The sequence below is a fragment of the Sturnus vulgaris genome, chromosome 3 (assembly GCF_052056855.1).
Source record: "Sturnus vulgaris isolate bStuVul1 chromosome 3, bStuVul1.hap1, whole genome shotgun sequence".
NCBI classification, from domain to species: domain Eukaryota; kingdom Metazoa; phylum Chordata; class Aves; order Passeriformes; family Sturnidae; genus Sturnus; species Sturnus vulgaris.
The window spans coordinates 112,812,616-112,836,914 of record NC_142245.1 but is presented as its reverse complement, the minus strand read 5'-3'; the positions used below and the strand labels follow the sequence as shown (position 1 = coordinate 112,836,914).

Here is a 24,299-nt window from a genome sequence, read left to right as displayed (position 1 = left end):
GTCTTGTCATTTATTTGCCTTGCAAATCTGGAGGACTCCACCCCACAGTGTGACAGTGCCAGCCCTAAACCCACCGGGCTCACAGATCTGCTGCTTTGATTTTCACCTGGGTTCAGCTGGAACTCTCCATTCCTGGGGTTAATGTTTTCCATGGCACGGGAAGGACCACAGTCAGGCATCCATGATGTTGTCAAAATGATAAATGGGAAATGCAGGTGGTAGAGGGGCAGCTGCCAGGAGGAGACAGCCCATCCTGGACAAGAATTAACTTGGGATGTGCAAAACTGTGCAGAACAAGCTGCCAAAGGTGGTCCCTGTATTGACTGACCTTGGAAATCTGCAGGACCTGAGGCCCTTGCTGATCTAGTCCTTCATGTTCCATTTTTTCATGCATTTACAGGCCTTTATTCTTGTGTTCTTGTATTTTTTTTTCCATTTTATTTGGTTAATTCTTGAAATGTTGACTTCAGCTCTTGCTGTCTTCCCGTACCTCTTCTGGGTGGCTGCAATATTTCTTCTTTTTTTTTCTTTTTTTCCTTCTCTCAGTATTTCTTCTCAATTTATTGGTCTCTGTGTAATAGCTACAGTCACTCACTTACATGTTCTTAGAGCTTCTCCAGTGTTTGGTTGTTTAATAATAAAACCCAGAAAAGTGGAAAGTCGATAGGAAAATTCTCTGTCATCATCTCTGTATGAACAGCCCAGGTAAAAGGTGCCTTTTTCCTGTCACGTGATGCACTTTCACCCTTCAATAATAAATCAGCAAAGCATCTGGATCCAAAATTAGACTCCTGAAAACCTCTGGCTTGTCCTCAGAGGCACTGGCTTCTCTAATGGAAATAACCACAAATAACAGGAGTGTGAAAGCAGAAAGACTGATAGAGTTAGCCCTGATATACCAGATATTCCAAAGTGTTTATTTTTAAAAATAAAATATTTTGGGGACTATCAGAGCCAGACTGACCTCATATCAGGTGATCAGGATGAAGTGTTACACAGCTTTTATTGGTCCATGACACTGAGGTGTCCAGCAAGGAAGAGAAAAAGGGAAATAAAAGCGATACCTGACATTTGAAAGTAAATTTTTGGAGTTGTATTCCAAATAGAAAGCTTAAAAGAAGGAGTTACTTCTTCTATTCCAAAATTTTCAACTTGGGAGGTGAGAAATCATTCTCACTTCACAGGTGAGACAGGTGTCCAGGTGTACCACACTGGGGAGACACAGAGGCATTTGAGAGAAGTGGAAAAATACATGGATAAAAGGGAATATGACAACATCAGGAGGGTTTCACTGGGAGAATTTAAAATGAACAAATTCCAGGGGCATGAAGGTAAAATGCATTAAAAAAATCACAGAATCATTAAGGTTGGAAAAGAGCTCTAAGATCATCAAGATGGAAAGAAAAAAAATTAAAGTGAATGATGACCAAGGCACAGATCAATATTTTTTTTTTTTCCTAATTCTTCAAAGAAAGACCAGTGATAGCTCAGTGACTGTGAAAGGATAAATTTGGGGATTTTTCTCTGAGCATGGGGATATAGATGGTGTTGAAGGACAGAGCTCCACATAATTCTGTAATAGTAAATAGCAAAGGTGGTCAAATTTGGACTGGAGATGGATAGAAAAATACTTGGAGTGATGGGGAATTTGGCTCCATATTTTGTACATTGGAAGTGAATAACATTAAAGAAACATCAGCAGGACAGCTGAAGAGAGGAGAATGCTGAGGAGAAACGTGTGAGGGTGAAAAAAAAGCACTTTAGGGAGTCACTAATACAGAACCTGGTGTCAGGTCAAGTTATCTGGGAATTGTGTCCTGGATTATTGCAGCCTTCCAAGGAAAAATCCATAGACTTTGTGTGGGAAGGGAAGGGAAGGGAAGGGAAGGGAAGGGAAGGGAAGGGAAGGGAAGGGAAGGGAAGGGAAGGGAAGGGAAGGGAAGGGAAGGGAAGGGAAGGGAAGGGAAGGGAAGGGAAGGGAAGGGAAGGGAAGGAAAGGAAAGGAAAGGAAAGGAAAGGAAAGGAAAGGAAAGGAAAGGAAAGGAAAGGAAAGGAAAGGAAAGGAAAGGAAAGGAAAGGAAAGGAAAGGAAAGGAAAGGATTGACTTCAGAATTGTGGGAGACAACAAGAAGAGCAAATAGGAGAAGCTGAGGAGGGAATATGGTGAAAACCAGGCAGAAAACATGAAAAAAAGGGTTCAAAGCAAGGTATGGAGAAAGTTTTATGTTTTCTTCCTGCCCAGAGAATATTGAATGCTCAATTCATCGGGCTGGAAACTTGTTTATGTGAAGGAGGAGAAATGAAGGAGGAGAAATGAGTTCCATTGAGAGATATCAACACCTTGGACTGGAAGATGCCTCTTGGAAGGTGTCACAGAAGGAACTGGAAGCAATTTCAATGGAGTGGAGTCGTGAGAGGAGAGGGGGAATTAGGAGAGCTGCAGTAAACTACACCTTGGACAAAAGGCTTCATGGCAGGAAGAGTGGACTCATTCCTGCACATGAGATCCACTCTTGTTGGATCCACTGCCTTTGGAGCAATATTTTGAGGGATAAAATAAGATTCTTCGTCCTGTTAGCAAAATTCTTTCAGGGAAACATTTGGCTGCTCAGGAATATATTTGTTTTTACTGCCTTAACTTTCACTAAGAGTAATGAAGGAATGGTTAAAATAGTTCATCTCTATTGGAATTATATATATATTTTTAGTCGTGCTGAAGTCCCCTGTTGTCAATACATAATATATTTTTTGAAGGAAAACTAATTAAAAGCTGAGTGTTTAATAGTGATTGCTTCAGTAGTGTAGCCTTTCAGAGTTAATTCCACTGTCAATAATTTCCATGAGATCTTTTTGTTCCTGTGTTGGTGCCTGATGGTCTTTCAGTAAAGGTAAAGTGACACCTTAGTTTGCTGTCAAGTGCACAAAGAAAAGAAATAGATTATACATAGATTTTTTCCCAAGTTGGCCCTGTCATGAGGATGCAAGGTGCAAATGGAAATGAGGAAGTGTGCAATATTTTGAGGCAAAAATCTGATTTTAAAGTCAGTGGTGTTTCTTCTGGAGTTGGGAGGCTTCTGGGAGAAACATGGATGGGTCTGTTACAGTCGTTGGAAACAAGACAAGGGGAACCTTGGGTGGATGTCTGAGGTCTGAAGGGTAGAGAATTAACCTGATTTTTAAAAAAAAATCATTAGATAAGGTCACCCAAGCTCTGACAGAATGGAACCTTTAGAAACAGAGAGGGATTTCCTTGGATATTGGGGAGGAATTGTTCCTTGTGAGGGTGGGGAGGCCCTGGCACAGGGTGCCCAGAGAAGCTGTGGCTGCCCCTGGATCCCTGGAAGTGTCCAAGGCCAGGCTGGACAGGGCTTGGATCAACCTGGGACAGTGGAAAACTGTCCCTGCCCATGGCAGGGTATGGAACAGAATGGTCTTTAGTGTCCCTTCCAACCCAAACCATTCTATGATCCTGTGAACTTCTGAGACTCTGTATTAAATAAACGTAGGAAAATTAAACACTTCAGGAAGTTTTTTTTCCCCTCAGAATATTCTGTTTAGCTCATTAATGTAATGCATGTATTTTAAAAAGTTGGCATTTTGCCTTGGCAAATAGCTTGAAGATAAAAGAAAGTTTATTCCTGTAAATTTCCTCGCATGAATTCTTGTCATTTTGAATATCTTGAATGAAGTTCCAAATATAATTTTTCTGTCCTTAAAGTCTTGCAACCCATCGGAAAATTTCCCACCAGAGTTGACTGTTAATGCTGAGCCATTTCTGCTCCGAGTGCCACAAGAACTTGAGCTGTTGAATTAACAGATGACATCATTGGATCGACGGATGTGGGGAGATTTTTTTGTGTATGAGCTGGGATCTGATTTCTTATTAATTTCCAGCTGATTTTTCCTAATGGTGGAATTGAGAAGACGGGTTGTTTTCAAGCTGGAGTTCAGATGAAGTTAAAACGTGCGCGACTTCTGAGCGTGATCTTAATTCAAAATCTATACGTCTCCTACTCCTGGCATCTTCCCATGAGTCTGGGGAGGAGAGAATGAAAACACATTATTTTAAGGAGTATTTGGTGCTTATTAAAATTACACATAACGCCCGCCTTCCAAAGAGTCTTGATTTACTGCAGGTTGTTCATGTGTCGCATGCGGACATTTTTAGCGAGCAGATTTCTTATCCCTGCGAGAACAGGGAATGGCTTCCAGTGCTCCACGATCCGGGAGCACAAACGTTGCATCCATTGTGAAAGGTAGGGAACCATGAAATCTATAAAGCCGATTTGGCAGGAGGCAGCGGCTGTTGGTGCCAAGATTTGGTTACTGACCCACAGTTTCCTGTTTGGAAATCTATTAATTGATTCGCAAAGAGCATCTTTTTTGGAAAACAAGGATTCAGACAGGCTGGCACAGGCTGGAGCTCCGCCAAGACTGCTCGGGAAGGTTGCCATGCTGGGAGCGAGCGAGCGAGAGAGCGAGAGAGCGAGAGCGAGAGCGAGGGAAGGAGAAAAAAAAAAAAAGGCAAGACTTGGCACGGCTCAGTCAAATCAGCTTCTTTTGTCTGCTGTCTCGGCTTGAGCTTCGCGAAAGAAAACCGTCCTGGGGTACAGCAAAACTCACAACTTTTTTTTTTTGGTTTTCAAACTTCCGTCGCTTTTTAAGTCTCTTGGGCTCTTGGGAAGTGGTGGTGACATTAAATGACGTCCAGTTAGCAGTGAGCAGAGAAATAAAAGCTTTTAATGAAGCCACCACAATGTCAGTTTGTACATATGGGAAATGCGATATTTGGTGATTTTTTTTTTTTTTTCCCTATGTCTGATTAAACTGTAAGGGAGCCGAGTAACTTGGAAGATTACAGAGGGAATGTGTAAATAAAAGGGAGAATTTTCATTTTTTGCAGCAAAACAAAAACTTTTCATCGACACAAACATGCTTTAAAACCGAACCTGACCTCCTTCGGAATACGTTCGGAACGGGAATTCCAGCGTTTCTCTGGACAGAAACGAACTTTTAATGGAACCTCCTTAAAGATTTCATCTGACCCAGCAGTGAAGTAAGAGTAGAGAGAAAGTTGTGACACCTCAATAGAAAAGTGAGTATGTTCTTAAAGCCACAACGTTTGTTTTTGCTGCTTGGTGCTGTCCTGGCTCCATGTCCCAGCCTTTAGGGACAAACGTGAAGACCCAGCAGGACACGCCGAAGACACCCAGGCTATGCCTGAAGGGCAAAATCAGAGCGTGGTTATTCTGCTCCTGCTCTCAAGCATTCCCTCCAGTGCATCTTCCTAGAGAGCCTCTGAAATCGCTGAATTTTCTACTTTTAGAAGCAACAAGAGATGGAAAAATATCGGCTGCTGCCAAGTGAGGGATGTTTGAAGATGACACAGTTGATGGCACTGGGTACGGAAACTTCAGTTTGTAGTTACAGGACCTGTTTGCTGCAAACAGTGAAAAAAAATCTGCTCTTTTCTCAGGAATTAAAAGAAAATGGACTTAAAAAAAAAACAGTGACGGCTGAAGCGTGGACGCTTCACGATTTCAATAAAACGAAGGACCTAAAAGTCCCATTGTTTTCTCCAAAGGTGCCTGGATTTTCAGGGAGAGAGGTACCTGCCTTCTGATTTCCTGGGAGCAAATCTGATCACACTGCCTATTAGGCCTGGATGTGCTGGGATTATCCTCCTGCTGCTGTGACAATCAGCATTATTATTTCAGGGAGTAACTGTAAACCGTAGATTTTTACGGCTCGGCTTTGCTTGGAGTAAGTATTACCCTATCCTTAAAAACTGGATTGTTCAGCCTGTGAGATGTGCAATTCCTGGCATGCTGCACAAGTGCATTTCCCTCATTCTTCCCTGCTGAAGGGAAGAAACAACGTTAATGGAAAGGTTTTTAATAGGGATGTGTTTGTGTTTTAACCGTGGCATTTGGATTATGAGACTGCTAAAATTAACTGGTCTTTTTGATGATGTCAAAAACTTGGCTTACTTAATATTAGATTAAATTGGTTTCTTAGCAAGATCTGTCTGATTTTTTACTACGTCAGTCAGCCTTTTGAAAGATGCTGTAGTTAAATAGTGGGTAAGATGCTGTTGTGATTAATATTTGGTGCACTGAAACCTTTTAATAGGGTTTCTTCGGCAGTTTTGAAGAAAAATTTCTATTATTCACACAGCAACCCTGTCTTTCTAAATCCTTAAAAAATATCCTCAACAGCTCTGTGTGGGAATAGGTCTCCTGTGGGGGATTTCAGATGGATCCTGGGTGGAAGGGGAGTGTTTGGAGGAGTTGAGTTCTGCTCTCTGTGTGGTTCTTGTCTGTTGTTCCTGCACAGGCAATGCCATGGGATGTGCTCGGGGACACGGGGATGGTGCTGGGCTGAGTTTGCATCACAACAGTGCCCTAAGTTTGTCTGTCCATGGGGAATTCTGGAAGGAATTCCCTTTATTTCTCAGAAATCGTGTGCAGTCTCAAAGCATTTGCTGTGTTCTTTAATCGTGACATTCCAAACCAAATCTTTACTGGGTGCACCTATTAAAATTCAGAAAAAAAACAGCCTCTAAGGGAAATATTAAAATGACCATTATATTTCTAACTGATACATTAAAATAACTATATTTCTCTCCCAGATACCTACATAACTTTATAAATTCAGGTTTTAAACATGATCAACATGTGGGTGCTTGGAGTGTATTTATAAAGAGAAATATTTGTACAAATATTTCAGCATCTGTGGACACTGAAGTTATTTTGAAGCAGTTCCTACAATGTTGGAAACACTGTTTATCTCTGAATATCTCATCAGTACATTTTGGCTTCCTAAATGAAATACTCACCACTGCACATTTCTTTTGGCCTACATAATAAAATATTTTTCTTTCTGCTAAACTCTTTGATTTTGAAAGTTCATCTAAGTGCTGATTTTTTGGAAAATATCCCAACTTGGCAGTTTGAAGATGAAATTGGAATTGCAAGGTTTAAATGGTTGGGACCTGAACATTGGTTGGATTGCATGCAAATGGAATTTCTGGTGTAATTTGACGTGGTTTATTGTATTTATGTATTTTCTTCATCAGCTGGAGTTTTCCGGGTACTTTAATCTGATTATTCATTGCCACCATTCATCTGTGATCCTTAATTATTGGATAGGTTTAATAACTTCATAAATAAACAATTTGTGTTGAATTCTTAATGAATCATGACTATCTGTTTTAGATTGGATTGTACAGTTCCTTAACGTGGCATATTTCAGTGTGGAGGTGAGGGTTGGTGCTTGGGGTTTAACTTCATTTTTGTTATTAAACCACAGATAATAATTCACATTAGAGCATCACGTTTGATACTGTGATGGGCCAATGTCTGATTTCACTTGTGGTGATTAATAGGACATAAATCAAGGTTTACTTTGCTGTTTTAATTAGTGTCAAAGTAGTTGGAGATCAAAATGGGCCTGGAGTGGGCTTAGTTTGTGCCTTTTATATTGATATATTAAAGCATTTTTTAAATGAACGCTTTCTCTGAACCCCTGTGGTTATTGGGCAAGGAAGAGATGAGCAGTTCTCAGTATGACTGGATAAAAAACCATGGTTGTAGGACAATGATATAAATGTTGAAATGCAGTTTATGGAGGCTTTGGGTGTTATTTTGCATTCCTATAGCCATAGGAGATTATCTTGATATTCTGCATATGGTAGAGCTGCATGTGTTGAGGTGTCCTCTGCATCTATAAGAATATTAAAAAAAAATAAAAAATTAAAAAGTTATATTTGATACATATATTTTAAAGCTCTTTCCATTTACCATTTATTCTTTATCATGAATCCAGAAGAATTGCTTATTTTGTAGTCCACAAGTCCAAGGTGTTTTCTCTTGGCACAGTGGGATTGACTTGGGTGGAATTCCACTCTTTTATTCCACATAGGCCACAGTCTTTATCCATGCCAGAAAAATTTGGAGCAAAATCGCTTTTATTTTGTCCACTGTAACTCTTAAAATATCATTTAAGTGAGTTGAGTAACTTTTATAGTCATTGTGGAGGAATAAACACCTTTAAGAGGTGATTAGGGAGATTGTCTCATCAGTCCTCTGAGTCACTCTCTTTATTGACCATAAAAAATTGGAAAATAGAAGAAAAAATGGTGAGAATATAAAAATATTCATTTGTAGTATTCTTCAGTTATATTGTCTGCTATATTCTCATTTATTTATCAATGAGAAATAGCTCACAGTTGTTTAGGATCTGTCTGATACTGGTAATTTTCTTATTGAAATTGTTGTAGAAAGAATAGAAGCTTGTACTGTTAGTAATTATGGACATCCATGTTTTCCTTTTTTTTTTTCTATAATTAAGTTATGCCCAGTGTACATCTGTTCCTCTGAGTCACTACAGCAGTTTTTCCATATTTATTGGATGCTATGGAATTGAAAGTGTTTTCAGGGATAAATTATAGGTCATGCAAAAAAATTCCATTATTTTCTTGTCTTTACATTTGTTTAATCATCTATTTTTGCTAAGTTTGCCAGGATCAAGCAGAATCTTGGTGTCATCTTTTCTCCTGTTTGCTGCTGACCTTTACAGCCTGTGTCAAATTTTGGTTTGTCTGATACTCCAACCTCTGTACTATCCAATTTTTGAGGTTTTAAAACAGGAAATGCACAGTGTTTGCAGCACTGTTTGCTCTGTGTGCTCTTATCTTGTTAATCAGCAAATTAATAGGAGAGAAATCAGGGAATATCCAATCCCTGATCTTGTGCAGGGACATTTTCCACCACCCCAGGCTGCTCCAAGCCCTGTCCAGCCTGGCCACGGATACTTCCAGGGATGGGACATCCAACACTTCCCTGGGCAGCTGGTCCATGGCTGATGGTTCACACTCCTCCAGATCCACAGTTTAGGAATTAATCAGATCCTAAGAAAAGTGTCTCCCTCATATGGACACAACACTTTCACTGAATGCCAAAAGAAACTGCAATGTCTGAAGAAAGGTTTGGTTGAGTTCACTAAACTCAATGAAAAGATTTTCCATGTACATTAATACTGAAAGAATAAGAGAAGAAGGCATGAAAAAGCATTATTTTTTTATCTGCTAAATTACATCAAAGTGGAAAATTTCTTGAGCATCTTCTTGGATTATGCACCTAAGAGTTCCTGCTTTTTTCCTGACACATAACAAGGGTTTAGTCCTCATTCTCCAAATGCAAACTTTGGATTTCAGAGGTTTCCATTGTATTGATTTTTCCATGCAAACCTTTGTCCCTTTTACACCTCAGCACAGCACCAAGTGTGCAGTGTAAGAGTAGATACAGAGTAAAAATGCTTTGCTCCATGAAAGATTCCTCTGTGGGTTTTGTTTTGGAAACCCCACAGCTGTATTTTTTCCAGTCCTACAGATGGGAAAAGAAATAAAGTCTGTGTCTTGTTCATCTAATGTACAGCAAGTAAAAACTCAGAACTCTACATACGGTGCTAGGATGATTCAAACTTTTGTTTTCCACAGACAGTGATTTTGGTAACAAAAATTCTTCCATCCCAGATTAAAGCACCTGCAGAGACTGTGGAGAGGACAGACTGTGAGAAAATGTGTAGGTTCAGGAGGAACACAGAAAAATCTCAATTTGTTTTGACCTGTATTGACAGAAAAGGTTAAATATGGTAGGTTGGGAAGTTTTGCACAGGTGGTATCCACTGATAAAATCTTCTCCAGGAATTTGGTAACCTCCTCTTGTTTTAGGCAGTTTTCCCATTTCTAAGAGCAGCTTGGTGTTTGCCCATGAGTTTCCATCATAACCTGCTCCCAGCTGCAGAGAGTTGTGCTGCTCTGTCCTTGTTCATTGTTCATCTTTTTTCTGGTCTCTGGAGGTGGGAAGGCAGGAAGGGCTTCAAGGAAAGAGAGGATCTCTGCTTAGTTAAGGCACAGTGCTTTCATTGACATGGTGGAATCATGGAGGGAGGAATCCTTTGGGTTAAAAGGGACCTTAAACTTCTCCAGTTCCACCCCCTGCATGGACAGGGACACCTTTCACTGTCCCAGGTTACTCCAAGCCCTGTCCAACCTGGCCTTGGAAACTTCCAGGGATCCAGGGGCAGCCACAGCTTCTCTGGGAATTCTATTCCAGGGCCTCCCCACCCTCACAGGGAACATTTCCTTCCTTGTATATAATCTAAATCCACCCTCTTTTGGTTTAAACCCATTCTTCCTTGTCCTAATGGCTTTATTACCTGCCTTTTATATGGCTTTTGTTTGTATCTATGGCTTTTTATTTATATTTTATAAGTCCTTCCATTAGTTGTTCACAGTTGTGATGCATTTCCGTGGCTTGAGAGATGTTTTGTTCTGCTGCCATTATACTTCTGGCTCTACTTTTCTGTTTTTGTGCACCCAGTGTAAAAACTTCATATAAATGAGTTTTTGTAATGTCTGCTGTATTTATTTTTTTTTTAAAGCTATGATTAAACTGGTAAACTCATAGTGTTGGTGTAATTTTGCATTTAAGATACATTCTTCTGTTGCAATAAACCCCATTGTCCCAGTATGATGCTTTTCCTTTCATATGGATTCACGCTGTAGAACATAATTCTTTCTCTTTGGTAGAAATTCATCTGAAAAGGAACTGTTAAAAGCCAATATATTTGTAGTGAATGAAGCAGTTTTAGCAGAGACAACAATGTGGTTCTGCAACACTGTCTCACTTTTTCCTCTTGAAAATTGCTCTGGTGCAGGAGACTGTTGTGGCACTTATTTTTATAGTTGCAAAACATTATTCTTGTTATTTAATTCAGCTGCTGACATAATGAGTGCTTGGCTGTAATGAATATTTGATGTGTTTATGCTAATGTAAAGGCCCAACTATTGCCAGTTCTCTCCAACCTTTCTAACTTTTTAGACAACAATTTTAAGAGCAACGCACTTTGCCCAATGCGTCTTGATGAAAAGGGAGAATGTTTTTATGGACGCTCAATTAAAAGCTTGTAAATTCATTTCCTTGTGGTCTTAGCTGTTACTCTGTAAGATTTTAACTTGAAATGATCTCTTTAGACTCTCATGAGAGAATTGGGCCAGGATCAGGGTCTGCAGTGGAGGTGTGTGGGACTCATTTCTCCTGTTTTCCCTCAGGGTCAGCAGCCAGAGCTGGGCACTTTTAGGCAGATTTGGTCATTATCTAATCCCAAGCTATTGGAGCTGCAGGTGGAATAGTTCCCAGTAAAACACAGAATCTTCTAGAAAATTTTCTCCTAAAAGCAGCATAAGAAAGACACAGATATGTTTGAAAGGGTGGAGACGAGAGGACAAAGATGCTCCAAGGGCTGGAGCCCCTCTGCTCTGGAGCCAGGCTGGGAGAGCTGGGGGTGGTCACCTGGAGAAGAGAAGGATCCAGGGAGAGCTCAGAGCCCCTTCCAGAGCCCAAAGGGGCTCCAGGAGAGCTGGAGAGGGACTGGGGACAAGGGATGGAGGGGACAGGACACAGGGAATGGCTTCCCCTGCCAGAGGGCAGGGATGGATGGGATATTGGGAAGGAATTCCTGGCTGTGAGGGTGATGAGTCCCGGGCACAGGGTGCCCAGAGAAGCTGTGGCTGCCCCTGGATCCCTGGCAGTGTCCAAGGCCAGGTTGGATGGGTATGGAGCAACCTGGGATAGTGGAAGGTGTCCCTGCCCATGGCAGGGAGTGATTTTGTCTCTTCTGACCCAAACCATTCTAGGATTTTTTGAAATCCTGCACCCACCTGTGCCAACCAACAGGATTTTTTGACCTTACAGTGCCAGGAAGTTCACAATACTCTGATCACTCTGTGAACTTTTAGAGGTTTTCTTACTCTACTTTTTATTTTTAAGAAGTGTTTCCTGTGCTCTGCTGTCCTTTTTCTACATGAAACTTGTGTGTCCCTTGCATGACAAATGTCCTCACAATTATCACAATCTCAGACATCACCTTTGAGCTGTCTGTGAGATGTGGAAAATTTTGTTTGTGATATTTCCTCTCAGCTCTTCCATCCTCTGGGATCAGGCACAATCCCACTGGCAGGAATTATGCCTGGTATTACTGGAAAACATTCCTGACCGTGTCTCATTGTGAAAGGACACAGCCCTGTGCCCCAGAGTGGCCAGGCTTGGATTTGCTTTGTGGCTTCCTTTGTAAGGAGCTCATTGAAACAAATCTTTTGGGTATTCAGTAGCCAAGGATAGTTTGAAAATTAAAAAAAACAAAACCAAAACCAAAAACCAACCAAACAAAAAAAATACAATACAAAAAAAAACCCAACCAAAAAACCATAACCAGATAGTGACAAAAATGCAAAATATGACAGAAATAGGAGGAAGGAACCCAAGTAAAGAAAGGAGGGAAGAGAAAAATGCTTTTAGGTGAAGTCTTGCCAAGAAGTGGCTCCAGACAAGTTTTCATGGTCACTTTTCTTTTGCTATTAGGAACAGAAATCTCTTGGTTACACCGAGTTCTTTTACTCTGCACCATCGATTTTCCTTGCTCTCCGTGCTTTGTAGTAAATGTTCAACCTCCTGTTCTGGCAGGGAAAGAGAGTTTTATCTTTGCATTCCTGGGGTATGAGGGAACAGAGCCAATTAAATTAATTTAATTTTGGACAGCATATTAAGAGTCAGTAATCCTATTGTATTATGGCTGCATGTCAGTTAAAGCTATTTGCACCCTCTGCTTGCTTGGATTTTTTTTTAGCATATTTGGATTTTTCTTTATGTTCAAGAATTTATTTTTGCTTTGCTTTTGGGTAACTGTAAGGTCCTTATATGCATTTAAAAATATTTTTAGCTTACTGGTGTGTTTTATTAAACTTAATCTTTCACATAGAAGATTTTATTTAAAGATGAGAGGGGTGTGTATGTATCTACACAATATGGATATGGATATGGATATGTGGTGAAAGACTTTTTGCTCATGTGCTTCTTTTAGGTAATTAAACCATTTACATTTTTGCATTTTAATCGGGTATCATAAAGTTTGTTTAATGATTTCTTTGTTTTTTCTCATAAATTTTCCCAATATTCTGGTGTTCAACTCAGTTTGTACACCTGCTTCAATTTGAGTTTCTGGGTGACATTTAGACCAAAAACCCTGTAATTATTTTCTAGCAAATCATTCCAATTTCATTTGTAATAGTTAAAAATAAACCAAGGAAATGTGTCAAGTCCTTGTCTGCCCACCCTGTAGTGAAACATTTCCTTAAAAGCCTGTGGTGGGAGCTGGAGTTTCTCATGTTGCCTCAAATTCACAGTTTTTCTTCTCCAAGTCATTTTTATGTATAAAAAAATTATAGATTTAGGTAGTGAATGCAGTTATTAGATTTTAAAAGTGCCTTTGAGCTTCAGGCTGGCTTTTGTTCGATGCTGCAATGAGGGACAGGCTGACCCTTCACTCGTGTGAAAATTAAATTTGTCATTTGCGTGTCTCAGGATGAGACCTGGAAGTTTGTGTGGCCTAAAAGTCAAAACACCTGATGGAAAACTTGGAGTGCACACTTCCTGTGATCCTAAAACCATTCATGGACTGAAAGGCAGGACCTCCCCTGGTCTTTCTGCTGCCTTGAAGGGCACCTGCACAATTGGCTTCATTTGGGATTTCTGCTGAAGCACCTGGGGTTTCTCCTGCTGCCTTCTGTCCAGATGGGGTCTTCTGTATTCCTGGATTGGACACTCACATCTCAAAGTTCTTCTCCTTAAGGATCCTCCAGAGATGGCAGCAGCATGGAAAATTCCTTCCTGTGGCTTGGGAGGCTGTGAGGCTTTGCTGTGAAGCCAACTTAGATATTATGGAGAAATTCTTCCTTGTGAGGGTGGGGAGGGTGCCCAGAGAAGCTGTGGCTGCCCTTGGATCCCTGGGAGTGTCCAAGGCCAGGTTGGACGGGGCTTGGAGAAACTTGGGATAGTGGAAGATGTCCCTGCCCATGGCAGGGGGTGGGATTGGATGATCTTTGAGGTCCCTTCCACCCCAAACCATTCCATGATTCCATCCCAAACCATTCCATGATTTCCATCCCAAACCATCCCATGATTCCACCCTAAACCATTCTATGATTCCACCCCAAACAATTCCATGATTCCACCCCAAACCATTCCATGATCCACCCCAAACCATTCCATGATTCCACCCCAAACCATTCCATGATTCCATCCCAAACCATTCTATGATTCCACCCCAAACCATTCCATTATTCCATCCCAAACCATTCCATGATTTCCACCCCAAACCATCCCATGATTCCACCCCAAACCATTCCATGATTTCCATCCCAAACCATTCCATGATTCCCATGATGCTGCACCCCAAAGAGAGCCCCCCCCCCCATTCTGCAATTACAGAAGGGGAAACTGAGACATTCAAGGCAGTTGATGAAGATGTTCCCACCTTCTCCTGAAGCTCAGGGTCCAGCAAATGAACCCCACTTGCTGTGTTAAAAAAAAAAAATCCCAGATCCTGGCTCCTCAATGAGAAAATAAATGATACAAAAAGGGTTTTTTTCCTCGCTCCTATGGGTGCTCAGAAAAAAACTTCAAACTTCTTGTAGAGTTGCAGAGCTAAAGATACACCTGAAAATGATGCTTTGTATGGATCACCTGCAGATTCCATATTCCATATTCCTAGTTCAGGAATCACAATTTGGGAGCACTTAGAGGAATATCCTTCTCCAGTAACTCAGTATAACGTGCAATGACTTTAATATTGATGAAAAGGCTCCCTTAGATTATCCTTTAAATAGTTTTATTCATAACCTATGAATACTGCCTAGCAGTTTCAGATAAAATTGGCTTTATATAAAATTGAAGAGCCTGGAAAAAAATGTTCTGTATTGTTAACTCTGCTTTGGCTGAGCTGAAACTTGTACCACACAGGTTGTACTGGGATTGGACTGGAATGGTGGGACTTGAGCATTTGCTATCCCCACACAGCTTCTGTCTGAATTACATAAAACTTGAGCATTTTAAAATTTGTTTTGTTTGACAGTAAGTGAAACTAAACCCTTCTTCTTCCCTTCCAACCTGGCAAGTGTCACCTTCTTTAGCTCATGATTTTTTTTGATCAAGCAGTTGCAGATTCCAAAGTCCCAGTGCCTTTAATGGGACAGCTTAAGTGGTCATAAAGATGATTACAGATATTTTGTGTAGTTAAAAAATTGTGAAACCAAGCTGTAATTTTGCCATTGGTTTCAGCAGCCATTGGTGTCCTATTCCAAAGCAGTTGGAACCCTGTGAGTTCCATGCCTTAGGTAGCAGGAACAGGCTTCCAGGGCTTCCCAGATTTAATTTCTGCACTGTGACAAAATATTTGGAGCACATATGTTGAAAGTGGCTTTCACAGCCTGTATTTGGGCTTTGATTTCATTGGAAGGTGTGTGAGACTGCTCCTTTGGAAAATCAGGCTCCTCTAATTACGTAGGTAACATATTTTAAAATGTTAGAGTCTGCCTATGAATCATTTCTCTCCCATTATTAGAGGTGACATTTCCATTTAATTTCCCAGTGGGATTCCATTTAATGTTTTCAAAACAACATCAGTCGACATCATATTTGTTTTGGTTGTTTGCCTTTACAAAGAAATTTTTATGAGAGGAATTGCAAAGTTTTTAAAATGGAATAAAGAAGAGTTTTTAGAGAGGAAATATTTGTAGAACTTCCACTTGTTATTTTCTTTCAAATTCAATACCTTGAATAGATGTCAGAGTCGTGAGGCAGCTGGGACATGTCTAAATATTCTCAGAAACAAAGGATTTGGGAGTCTGCTGAATTTTCTTATTTTGATCCTGTTCTCATCCAGCGAATTGTGCATATTTAGTGCAGTGAATGGAGCTGCTGCTTTGCTTTTAATTCACACATGAAGAATTTAGTCTGTCCTTGGAGTATTCAGGGCATCTTACCAGGAATATTTTTTTTTTTAAGCTGGTAAATTGAACTTATGTTCCATTGCTGCTCTGATGGGACATACAGAGGCTGTTCTGGATATGTCTGCTCTAAATAAAAGTGACTTTTGACCCTGAGCACACGTGGCACAGCCTGGAGCTGTCACACAGGTCAAGGCAGAGTTCAGTCAAGGGGACAAGACTCTGTGTTCTCCAAATATCTTATTTTTTTGTATAGGACAAAGGCTAATTGTGGCTTGAAGTTTTATCAGCCGTCACTAATAAGATTCCGGGAGATATTTGAGTCTCTGCCTTGTTTTGGGGTTGATGTATCAAATGTAAAGTGAAACTGAATTGTTACAGAAATTGTAAATAAAGAAAAATGCTTCTGCTTTTGGGAGAGTGTGAAAAGGGAGGGGACAGGCAGAGAGGGGAAACAACGTGGGCAGAATAAGAGAGACATAAAATCTTAGTATGCTGCTTATTAATAGGATTTATTGCTGCTATTTGTAATAATCCTGATTGAAAGCATTTCTTTTACATTGCGTGCTTGGTATTTCCCAGGAAATTAGAAGAAAACATTAAATGTGTTGTTTTCTACCCCTGCATCTCCTTTCCCTTCCCCTGATCTTTTTTACTTGGGAGGTTTTAAACATTTATGGGGGAAAACCATTTTAAAAAGGGCATGTAGCACCAAGGTAATAATCACAGAGCTGTGCTGCTTTATGGGGCAATAATCCAGTTGCCTTGTTTGAAAAAGCTACTTGGCCTTCATTCTCCAAGGCTTTTCCTTAGGGAATGGGGCTGGATTATTGCCTTGTAAAACAGTGCTGCATCCCTCTTGTTGATTAATTATAAATCTCTGCTCATGGAGTACTTTCTGGTTTACAGCATTCCCATTCCCTTCCTTCATGGCTTTGTCCTCCTTTCTGAGAATTCACAAATAAAAGCTGAATTTTTTTCTCGATTTGTGGCACTCGAATGTTAATCTCCAATCTGGGAGTTCTTCTATGAGCATGTTACACATTTATTTTCTCCAAATAAAGGGGAAGCACAGTTTACTCCATTACAAGTTTCTACCACACATCCACTTCTTTTCTGCGGCCACTGGGATGTATAAAACTGCAATAAATAAATGTTAGCAAGAAATTCAAGTAATACGAGTTTGAATTTCCTGAAATTCGAATTTCCTGAAATTCAAATTTCCTGAAATTCCACCCATATGAATTTCCTGAATCTCCTTAGGTTAGAGCTGGGAATGTGATACCTTATGATGCCACCATCAAGCTATTTTCATTGTTAGCACTAAGATGGGTGTTGAACCCCTAAATTATATTGATTGATGTTTTTGGGGCTCTTCCATAAAATATTTAAGTATTTTTTCCCCTTCTTGAGGCTTTCTGGGAATGGGAAGGAGCAGTCCAAAAATACCTGAAATAACAAGAAGCCAGACACAGCCATGCCCATGTGGTTGCTGGCAGGACATTTTCCAAACTCCAGCTAAGCTGGCAGGACAGTCAGGTTGGAAGTGTTGCCAAGCAGGGTTCCAAATTGATAGACCCTGTCCAAATTGGAAGATTATGGGATTTGTAACATCACCTGTAATTTGTGTGCTGAAGAGGAGTGTGAATAATGTTCTGGTGTCTTTTTTTGAGGGGTGTTTGCTCAGTGTACAATGAGGGAATGGGTATTTTTGGATGTCACATTTATGATTTGTGCTTGGCAAAGGGGCCATCACCATTCCTGATTTATTTATGTATCAGCCTCCATACAGTGCTTGAAAATAATTTGGGAAGCTGAAGCTGTGTGTGACCAGCAGCATCCTGAGCCGTGTTTGATATGGAGGATTTATCACACCTCCAGCTCTACATCAGTGATGATTATCAATTGTTTTCTTGATTTTCATGGTTTTCTTCAGCAAAACCATGACAGGGAAAAGCGTGATTGCATTCGGGAAAAATATTCTTCATAGTCAAGAGTGTGAATCACCAGCCTTGGAGAATTTGAAAACTTGTGTGGAGTTGGATTGAATGCTGGATGTGTTCCACTGTGAGCAGGGGTTTGGGCTCAGTGATCCTTCCACACTGCATCCTTCAGTGACTGAAACTAGGAGATGCTGCTGTGGATTCCAGTGAATTTCTTCCATGTCAGACAGCTCTTCTGGGAGCCACCTTCTCATTCTCCTGCTTTAGTAGTTCATGAACCACTCATTCCTATGGAGAAACTTCTGGATAAGCTGGAAAATCCATCCTTGGGGTCTGTGTGTGTGGGACAAGCACGAGTTTTCTGCTCCCTCAGTTTTAGGGGCCCCACCAGATGTTGGAGGAGTCAGCTGCTCTAAATCCACACATCACCAGTAAGGTGACAATAGAGTGGGGAATATTTACAAACTTTTCAAATACTTCACAGGAAGGAGCTCAGCCCATGCTTGGTTGAGCCATCCCAGGATCACACCTGGAATACATTTCTGCCTGTGATAGGCTGTGTAATAATAGTAAATGAGTTTTCTGCTTTTCAGTCAGTCTGGCCACTGTTAAACTCCTTCAGCAGACAGAGCAACACTCAAAACAGCTTTTGGGAATGTTCCTGGTCTGTACTGACACTTTTTGAGTAGAAAAGTACACAGGCAGTGTGCAGGAGTCTCTTGGATCACACAATCATGGAATGGGCTGAGCTGGAAGAGACCTTAAACCTCCTTCCATGGGCAGGGACACCTCCCACTAGACCAGCTTGGATCTAATGTTTAAATTTCCTTAAATTAGAATTTTTCTCCCTTTTTTTTTCCTACTCAGCTTCATGATTTCTTGTTGGTTTGTCTCTGATTCTGTTGCTGACAGCTCAGTGACCTCACACACTGAGATCACACCATTTTTTTGACACTCCATATGCAAGAACCTCTTGTGCTTGCCCGAATTACAAGGAGGTTATTAACTCCTGGTGGGGTCATGCCTTTTTCTCACCCAATAAGGCAGAGCACAGGTTTCACAGTGACATTCTGTGCCCTGCTTTTTTTTTTTGTGGTTTTTATAAATACAGGCAGTTAACAAATGGGTGTTATAGACACAGAAATGGGAGATTACTGTGTCCTGCTATTGATTTTTGGTTGAGACCAGACGTTGGTGATTCACCACCTGATGGTGGCAGTGAATTTTGGGTGCCTGATTCTCAGTGTTGTTTTGGAGGGAATTCATGATATTTCTAGAAATTCTTGATGTTTGGATGCTTGGCAGAGTCTGCCATTCTCTGTGTAAAATGGTAACAGGTGTGATCATCCAAGAAATGAGAATTTTTCAATTCTTTGATTTAAATGGCTGGTGCTGATGACTCCTCACTTTTACAAAGGTCTTTGATTCTTGAATATTAGAGAATCCCAGAATGGTTCAGATTGGAAAAGACCTTTATGATCATCAACTGTTAACTCAGCACTGCCAAGCCACCACTGAACCATGTTGAACCATAGAATAAAGGTAAATATTTCTCAGTTTACCCACATAAAACAGTTTAACACTAATAATATCAAAAGGGTTTTTATGAACAGTGCATTCTGATGAATGGTGTTGTATTATTTACAATTATTTACAGTTATTTAATAATTTATACTGTGCGTTTTTATTTTTACTGTGTCTAAATTTTGGGTAGAATGGATAAACATTCAATTATCAAAGAGCTTATTTACTAACAAGTAGAATTAGGAGGAATGCACAGGTAGGAGGATGAATTTTGGGAAGCAGCAGGAGAAGGTTACTGTGTTCTTAAAGGGCTGAATTGCTGGTTTTGGTTGCAGCAAATCTCTGAAAAGGTTTCTAATGAAGAACCAATTTAAATTTAGAAAAGAGGAATCCTCCTGTGCCATCACCTGGTTTGGGATGTGCAGGTTAATAAATATTTTCCCTTTATGTATCCTCAAGAGAGGCATCCCTTAAAAATGAAATACATTCCTGCACCCCCACCCCCTAATTTCTTATTGTTTTGTGCAAATGAAGTCAGAGCAGGAGGGGGTTTTAACTTCACTTAGAGAAATAATTGGTAGGATATATGATGCAAATAAATTGGCTCAAATTTTCCCTTAATGTACCTCGGCTTCAATTCTCCTGCTGCCCTTCTGAACTGTAGTTATTGTGCTGGCACTGGAGGTACCTTTGAAGAGGCAGAGCTGCCTGTGGCAGTCGAAGCAAAATCAGAAGAAAATTTAAATGATTAATTAATGTAATCTAGTGTCTGTTTTACCAAAGGCTTTTGGGGACTTATTGAGCTCGATTAATGAGAGAAATTCCAGCGGCAGGTTTGGAGAATGGGTTTTTGAAGAGTGGAAATGACACAGATGCTGCAGGGGAAGTGATCAGGCACCTCTTCATATTAAACCACCTACTGAATCAGGAGTAAGGACAAATAGTCTCTAAAAGCTTTTATTTTTTCAGTTAATTATTGTTTAGTGTTTGTAAAAATCAACCTGGTACAGAATTGCTTTAAAGCTGTGAAGGACAACAAGACATAAATCTCAACTGTTGTTATGAACTGTAAATTGTCCACATTCCTAAAAGGGACTGGGCAAACTCATGGAAGAACCATGGGGGGACATGGAATAGAGGTGGAAAATATTCTAGGAAGTTGCTCTTCTCTTGGAGGGAGAGCCAGGATAAGAACTGACTTTTAGTTCAACTTGGTCTGTTGTGTGCTTTAGGATTCAGAAATACCTGCAATCGAATGAGGAAGGTAAAAGAAGTAAAAATGTTGAGATATTTAAAATCTAGAAATGTTTTTATCCATTTAAAATTGTTGTTATCCTGTTTAAATTTGAAAACAGTGAACTAAAATATCATTATTTCATATTGTTATAGACAAGTTAGGGATTCTGGAAATTTTCATAGTTCAGTTCCTTGCTCTGAGCAAGGCAGCCTTCAAAGTTTGGGCCTTGCTCATTGACTTCTGAAAATCTCCAAGGTTTTAAATCCCATTTTTAGGCACCTTGTTCTTGTGCTTAACCACGTCCATTATGAAGAGTATTTTCCTTTTGTGGAAAGGAAAATTTTCTTGCTGCTCGTATTTTGTTTCAAAAACATACAACTAATACTTGTGAAGTGTCTACAGGTTTGTTTTTTTTTTTAATAATTTATTTAAAATGAAAACTAAAAAGTGAGGGTTTGAACTGTATTGGGTAATCAGTCTGGAGGTCTGTGGTGGTGAAGTTGCCCACTCATCTAAATGTAGATGGCTCTCTATCAAAAATGTTTTACTTGTGGGAAGTAAAAGTAGATTTTTTTTTTTTCCTGGACAGAATGTCAATGACAAAATGAAAAAATAATGAAAAAGTATTTTGCAGTATAGGAAAAAATAGGTCTGCTTTGACCTGGCTCTATGGACTAAGCATAAGAGTGTTAATTTAAAAGATGTGCTAATTATTATTTCTCTTTCAAGAATAGAGGCAACAATATTACCAAAGGTGTGGCTGACAGTCAGGAGGCCAATTTGACAGTGACAGAATAAAGAATTGGAGGCAGAATTATAAAATCAGGATCACTCAGGTTGGAAAAGAGCTCCAAGACCATCGAGTCCAACCTGGGACTGACCCCACCTTGTCACTGAGTGCCACATCCAGTCATTCCTGGGACACCTCCAGGGATGGGCACTCCAAACCTGCCAGTGCCTGACCACCTTTTCCATGGGGAAATTCTTCCTCATGAACTGAGGTCAAGTGATGAAGGAGTAAGAAAGCTGGAAAAGGGGCTAAGAATGAGCCCCCAGGAAGGAAGGAAGGAAGGAAGGATTCCAGGAAGGATTCCAGGAAGGATTCCAGGAAGGATTCCAGGAAGGAAGGAAGGAAGGAGGATGACTTGCTGAACTCAGGGGAGGACTGAGATCGTGGGGCTTTCAGGGGAGCTGTGACACAGCTGGGAAAAGCAGGATGGAGACATGGAATTTGAAAGGGACACGTTTTAAGGTCATGAGGCACAGAGGAAAGCCACCAAAAGAAGCTGAGATGTTCCCTCCTCATCACTGACCACGCCATGATCAGACACTTCCCCTGGCTGGGGTTCCCAGTACCCCCAGTATCCTCAGATTCCTGCTGGAAACAGAACTGGTCCCCCAATAAGCTGTGTATCCATGAGCAGCAAGGTTTCAGTTTATCTCTTGCATGAGTACCTTCCCCAAAGCAGGGCGTGTGATGTGCCCACACTTTTAATATCAAGAGGTTTCACTAAATGTGAAAAGTATCTTTATTAAAGCTTGCATAAAATCCTGTAGCATTTGAATACAAAGCAGCTGCTTCCAGGAACCATAATCCAGCCCCAAAGCACCAAGGAGGTTCATTATTCAGCCCAGGAACATTCATGCTCCTCATGCTCACAAATTCAAGCACAAATGCTCTCCCTCTGGCTTTTGGTTCAGTGAAGGCTCTGCTAACTACAGATCTATTTCTTCTCTGACTCCATAAACACCTGGATTTATCCTGGCTGCCAAGCCAGCCCACCTTGTTCCTTGCATTGTAAATGCACACAAAACCTCGATTTTGATTATGATGATACAGAAGTGACAGATTAAAATGTCTTTAAGTAGCTTCACCTTATCCACCTTTAGTACCAAAAGGTTGTTTCAGCCTTTTCTGTAGTTTCTGTTTAAAATGACTCTTGGTCTGTGTCAGGGGGTATCTGCCAGGACAGGTTGTGTTGGTCATTCTTTCATAAAGATCAATTTAATATCATGTTTATAATGGTTGATGATTTGGAATGGTAGTGTCGTAGCAGCTGAAATCAATTTCAAAAAAAGGTTGTGTATGGAGAAATCTACTTTTCCCTACTTATGTATTCATTTCATGCTCTTACTAATTGGGAAAACCACAGCCATATTTTTTTTTTTTAAAGGTCCTCAGTCCTCTTTATTTGCTCAATACTTTTCAGTATTTTAATACTTTTTAAGTGGGGTTGTTGGGGTGTCCTGTGCAAATCCAGGGGGGTTGGACTTGATGATCCTGGTGGGTCCCTTCCAATGCAGGGGATTCTGTGATTCTGTGACTCACTTTGTACCAGATTAAAAGAAAGATTTTAAATGTCCTTTTATACCAAAGTGGGTTATAAAGTCCCTGAATTCCTGATTTCTGCCCAAATGGGTCTTGAGCTTAATTTGATTAAGTTCATGACTTTATTAGGATTTTAAGTTTGGCTTAATCTGCCTCATGTTTTCACTCTGTCTTACAGCACAATCCCTGCATAATGGATGCTTGTGAGCATTAATATTAAATATTATTTAAACCTGCATTTTAAGGCAAACCATTTTTTAAACAAAGCAGAAGCAGCACATACAAAGACATAACCTTTGCATTCGATACCTGTGGTTACTGCAAACATTTGAGGATGTTAAAAAGTTATTGTTGATAAACTCAAATGCTGGAAAAATCTTGATCTCTCAGCTTTGTACCATTTCATGCCATGCTTGGCTTAAGGGACTTTTTTTTGCCCATTTTGCATATTTTTTAAAAAAACAAAGTCACATGAACCTGCTCATCGAGAGGAGAATTTTTTTTTTAATTAATGGAAAGCATTTTGTCTTTATTTATATTTTACACACTGATTTTCTCTTTCCCAGTAAAAATGCCAGCTTTTAGTCATGGTTTAGATGAGGGGACCCAAGAACACTGCCAGAATGGGGACGAGCTCTCTGAGAATCTGTTCTTGCTGCACATCTGGGGAGTTCAGGAATCGTTCTGCACTTTCCAAGACTCTGTTTTGAACCACGAGAGACATTTCAAAGAACTCTCCCCTTCTCACAGGGGTATTTGCTTAATCATCTTTGCTGGAACAACTTCCTTTGGAATGCTAATGAATCCTCAGCTCCGGGAGGTTCTTTGTACCAAAGTTGCTCTACATGAGATTTAACGCTGTGAAAAGCACACACAAGGAAATTTAACCCCCAAAACAGGGGCCAGCCCCGTTCTTGCTGCTCCCTGACACGCAGGACATGAGGAGGTGATTGACTGAAATAAATGCTGTGGGGTTGAAGAGGGACAGGCTCAGTTGTAACCTTGCTCTGCTGGGTGGTGCCAAAGCCCTGGGATGATGCCCTTGTAGGTCCACGTTAATTACTCAGTAATTATGCAAGGAGAGAAAGAAATAATTTTTTGAGGGAAGATATTAGGAGGGATGTTGTATAGCTGTAGTTCTCATTGAAAAATAAGCTTTCCTGTAAGCTCTCCTCTTTTGCCAACTTTTAAGAATTTCCTTTTTAAATGGTATCAGAGAATTGTGGAATGGTTTGGGTTGGATGAGACCTTAAAGCTCAGCCTTTTCCATGGGCAGGGACACCTCCCACTATCCCAGGCTGCTCCCAGCCCCATCCAGCCTGGCCTTGGACACTTCCAGGGATCCAGGGGCAGCCACAGCTTCTCTGGGAATTCTATTCCAGGGCCTCACCACCCTCACAGGAAGGATTTCCTCCTCAC

General features: G+C 40.4%; 1 protein-coding gene across 2 annotated transcripts in view; it reads left to right on the top strand.

Annotated features, from left to right (window-relative positions):
- MSRA (methionine sulfoxide reductase A) overlaps positions 1-24,299 on the top strand; it is a 230,480-nt gene that overhangs the window by 11,496 nt on the left and 194,685 nt on the right. Inside the window, exon 1 of one of the 2 annotated variants that reach the window (XM_088162567.1) lies at positions 4,125-5,763. The exons of the other annotated variant lie outside the window; for it this stretch is intronic. The gene's annotated coding sequence lies outside the window, so the exon portion shown is untranslated. Of the gene's footprint in view, positions 1-4,124; positions 5,764-24,299 lie in introns of those variants that run through there. 2 annotated transcript variants of the gene reach the window in all.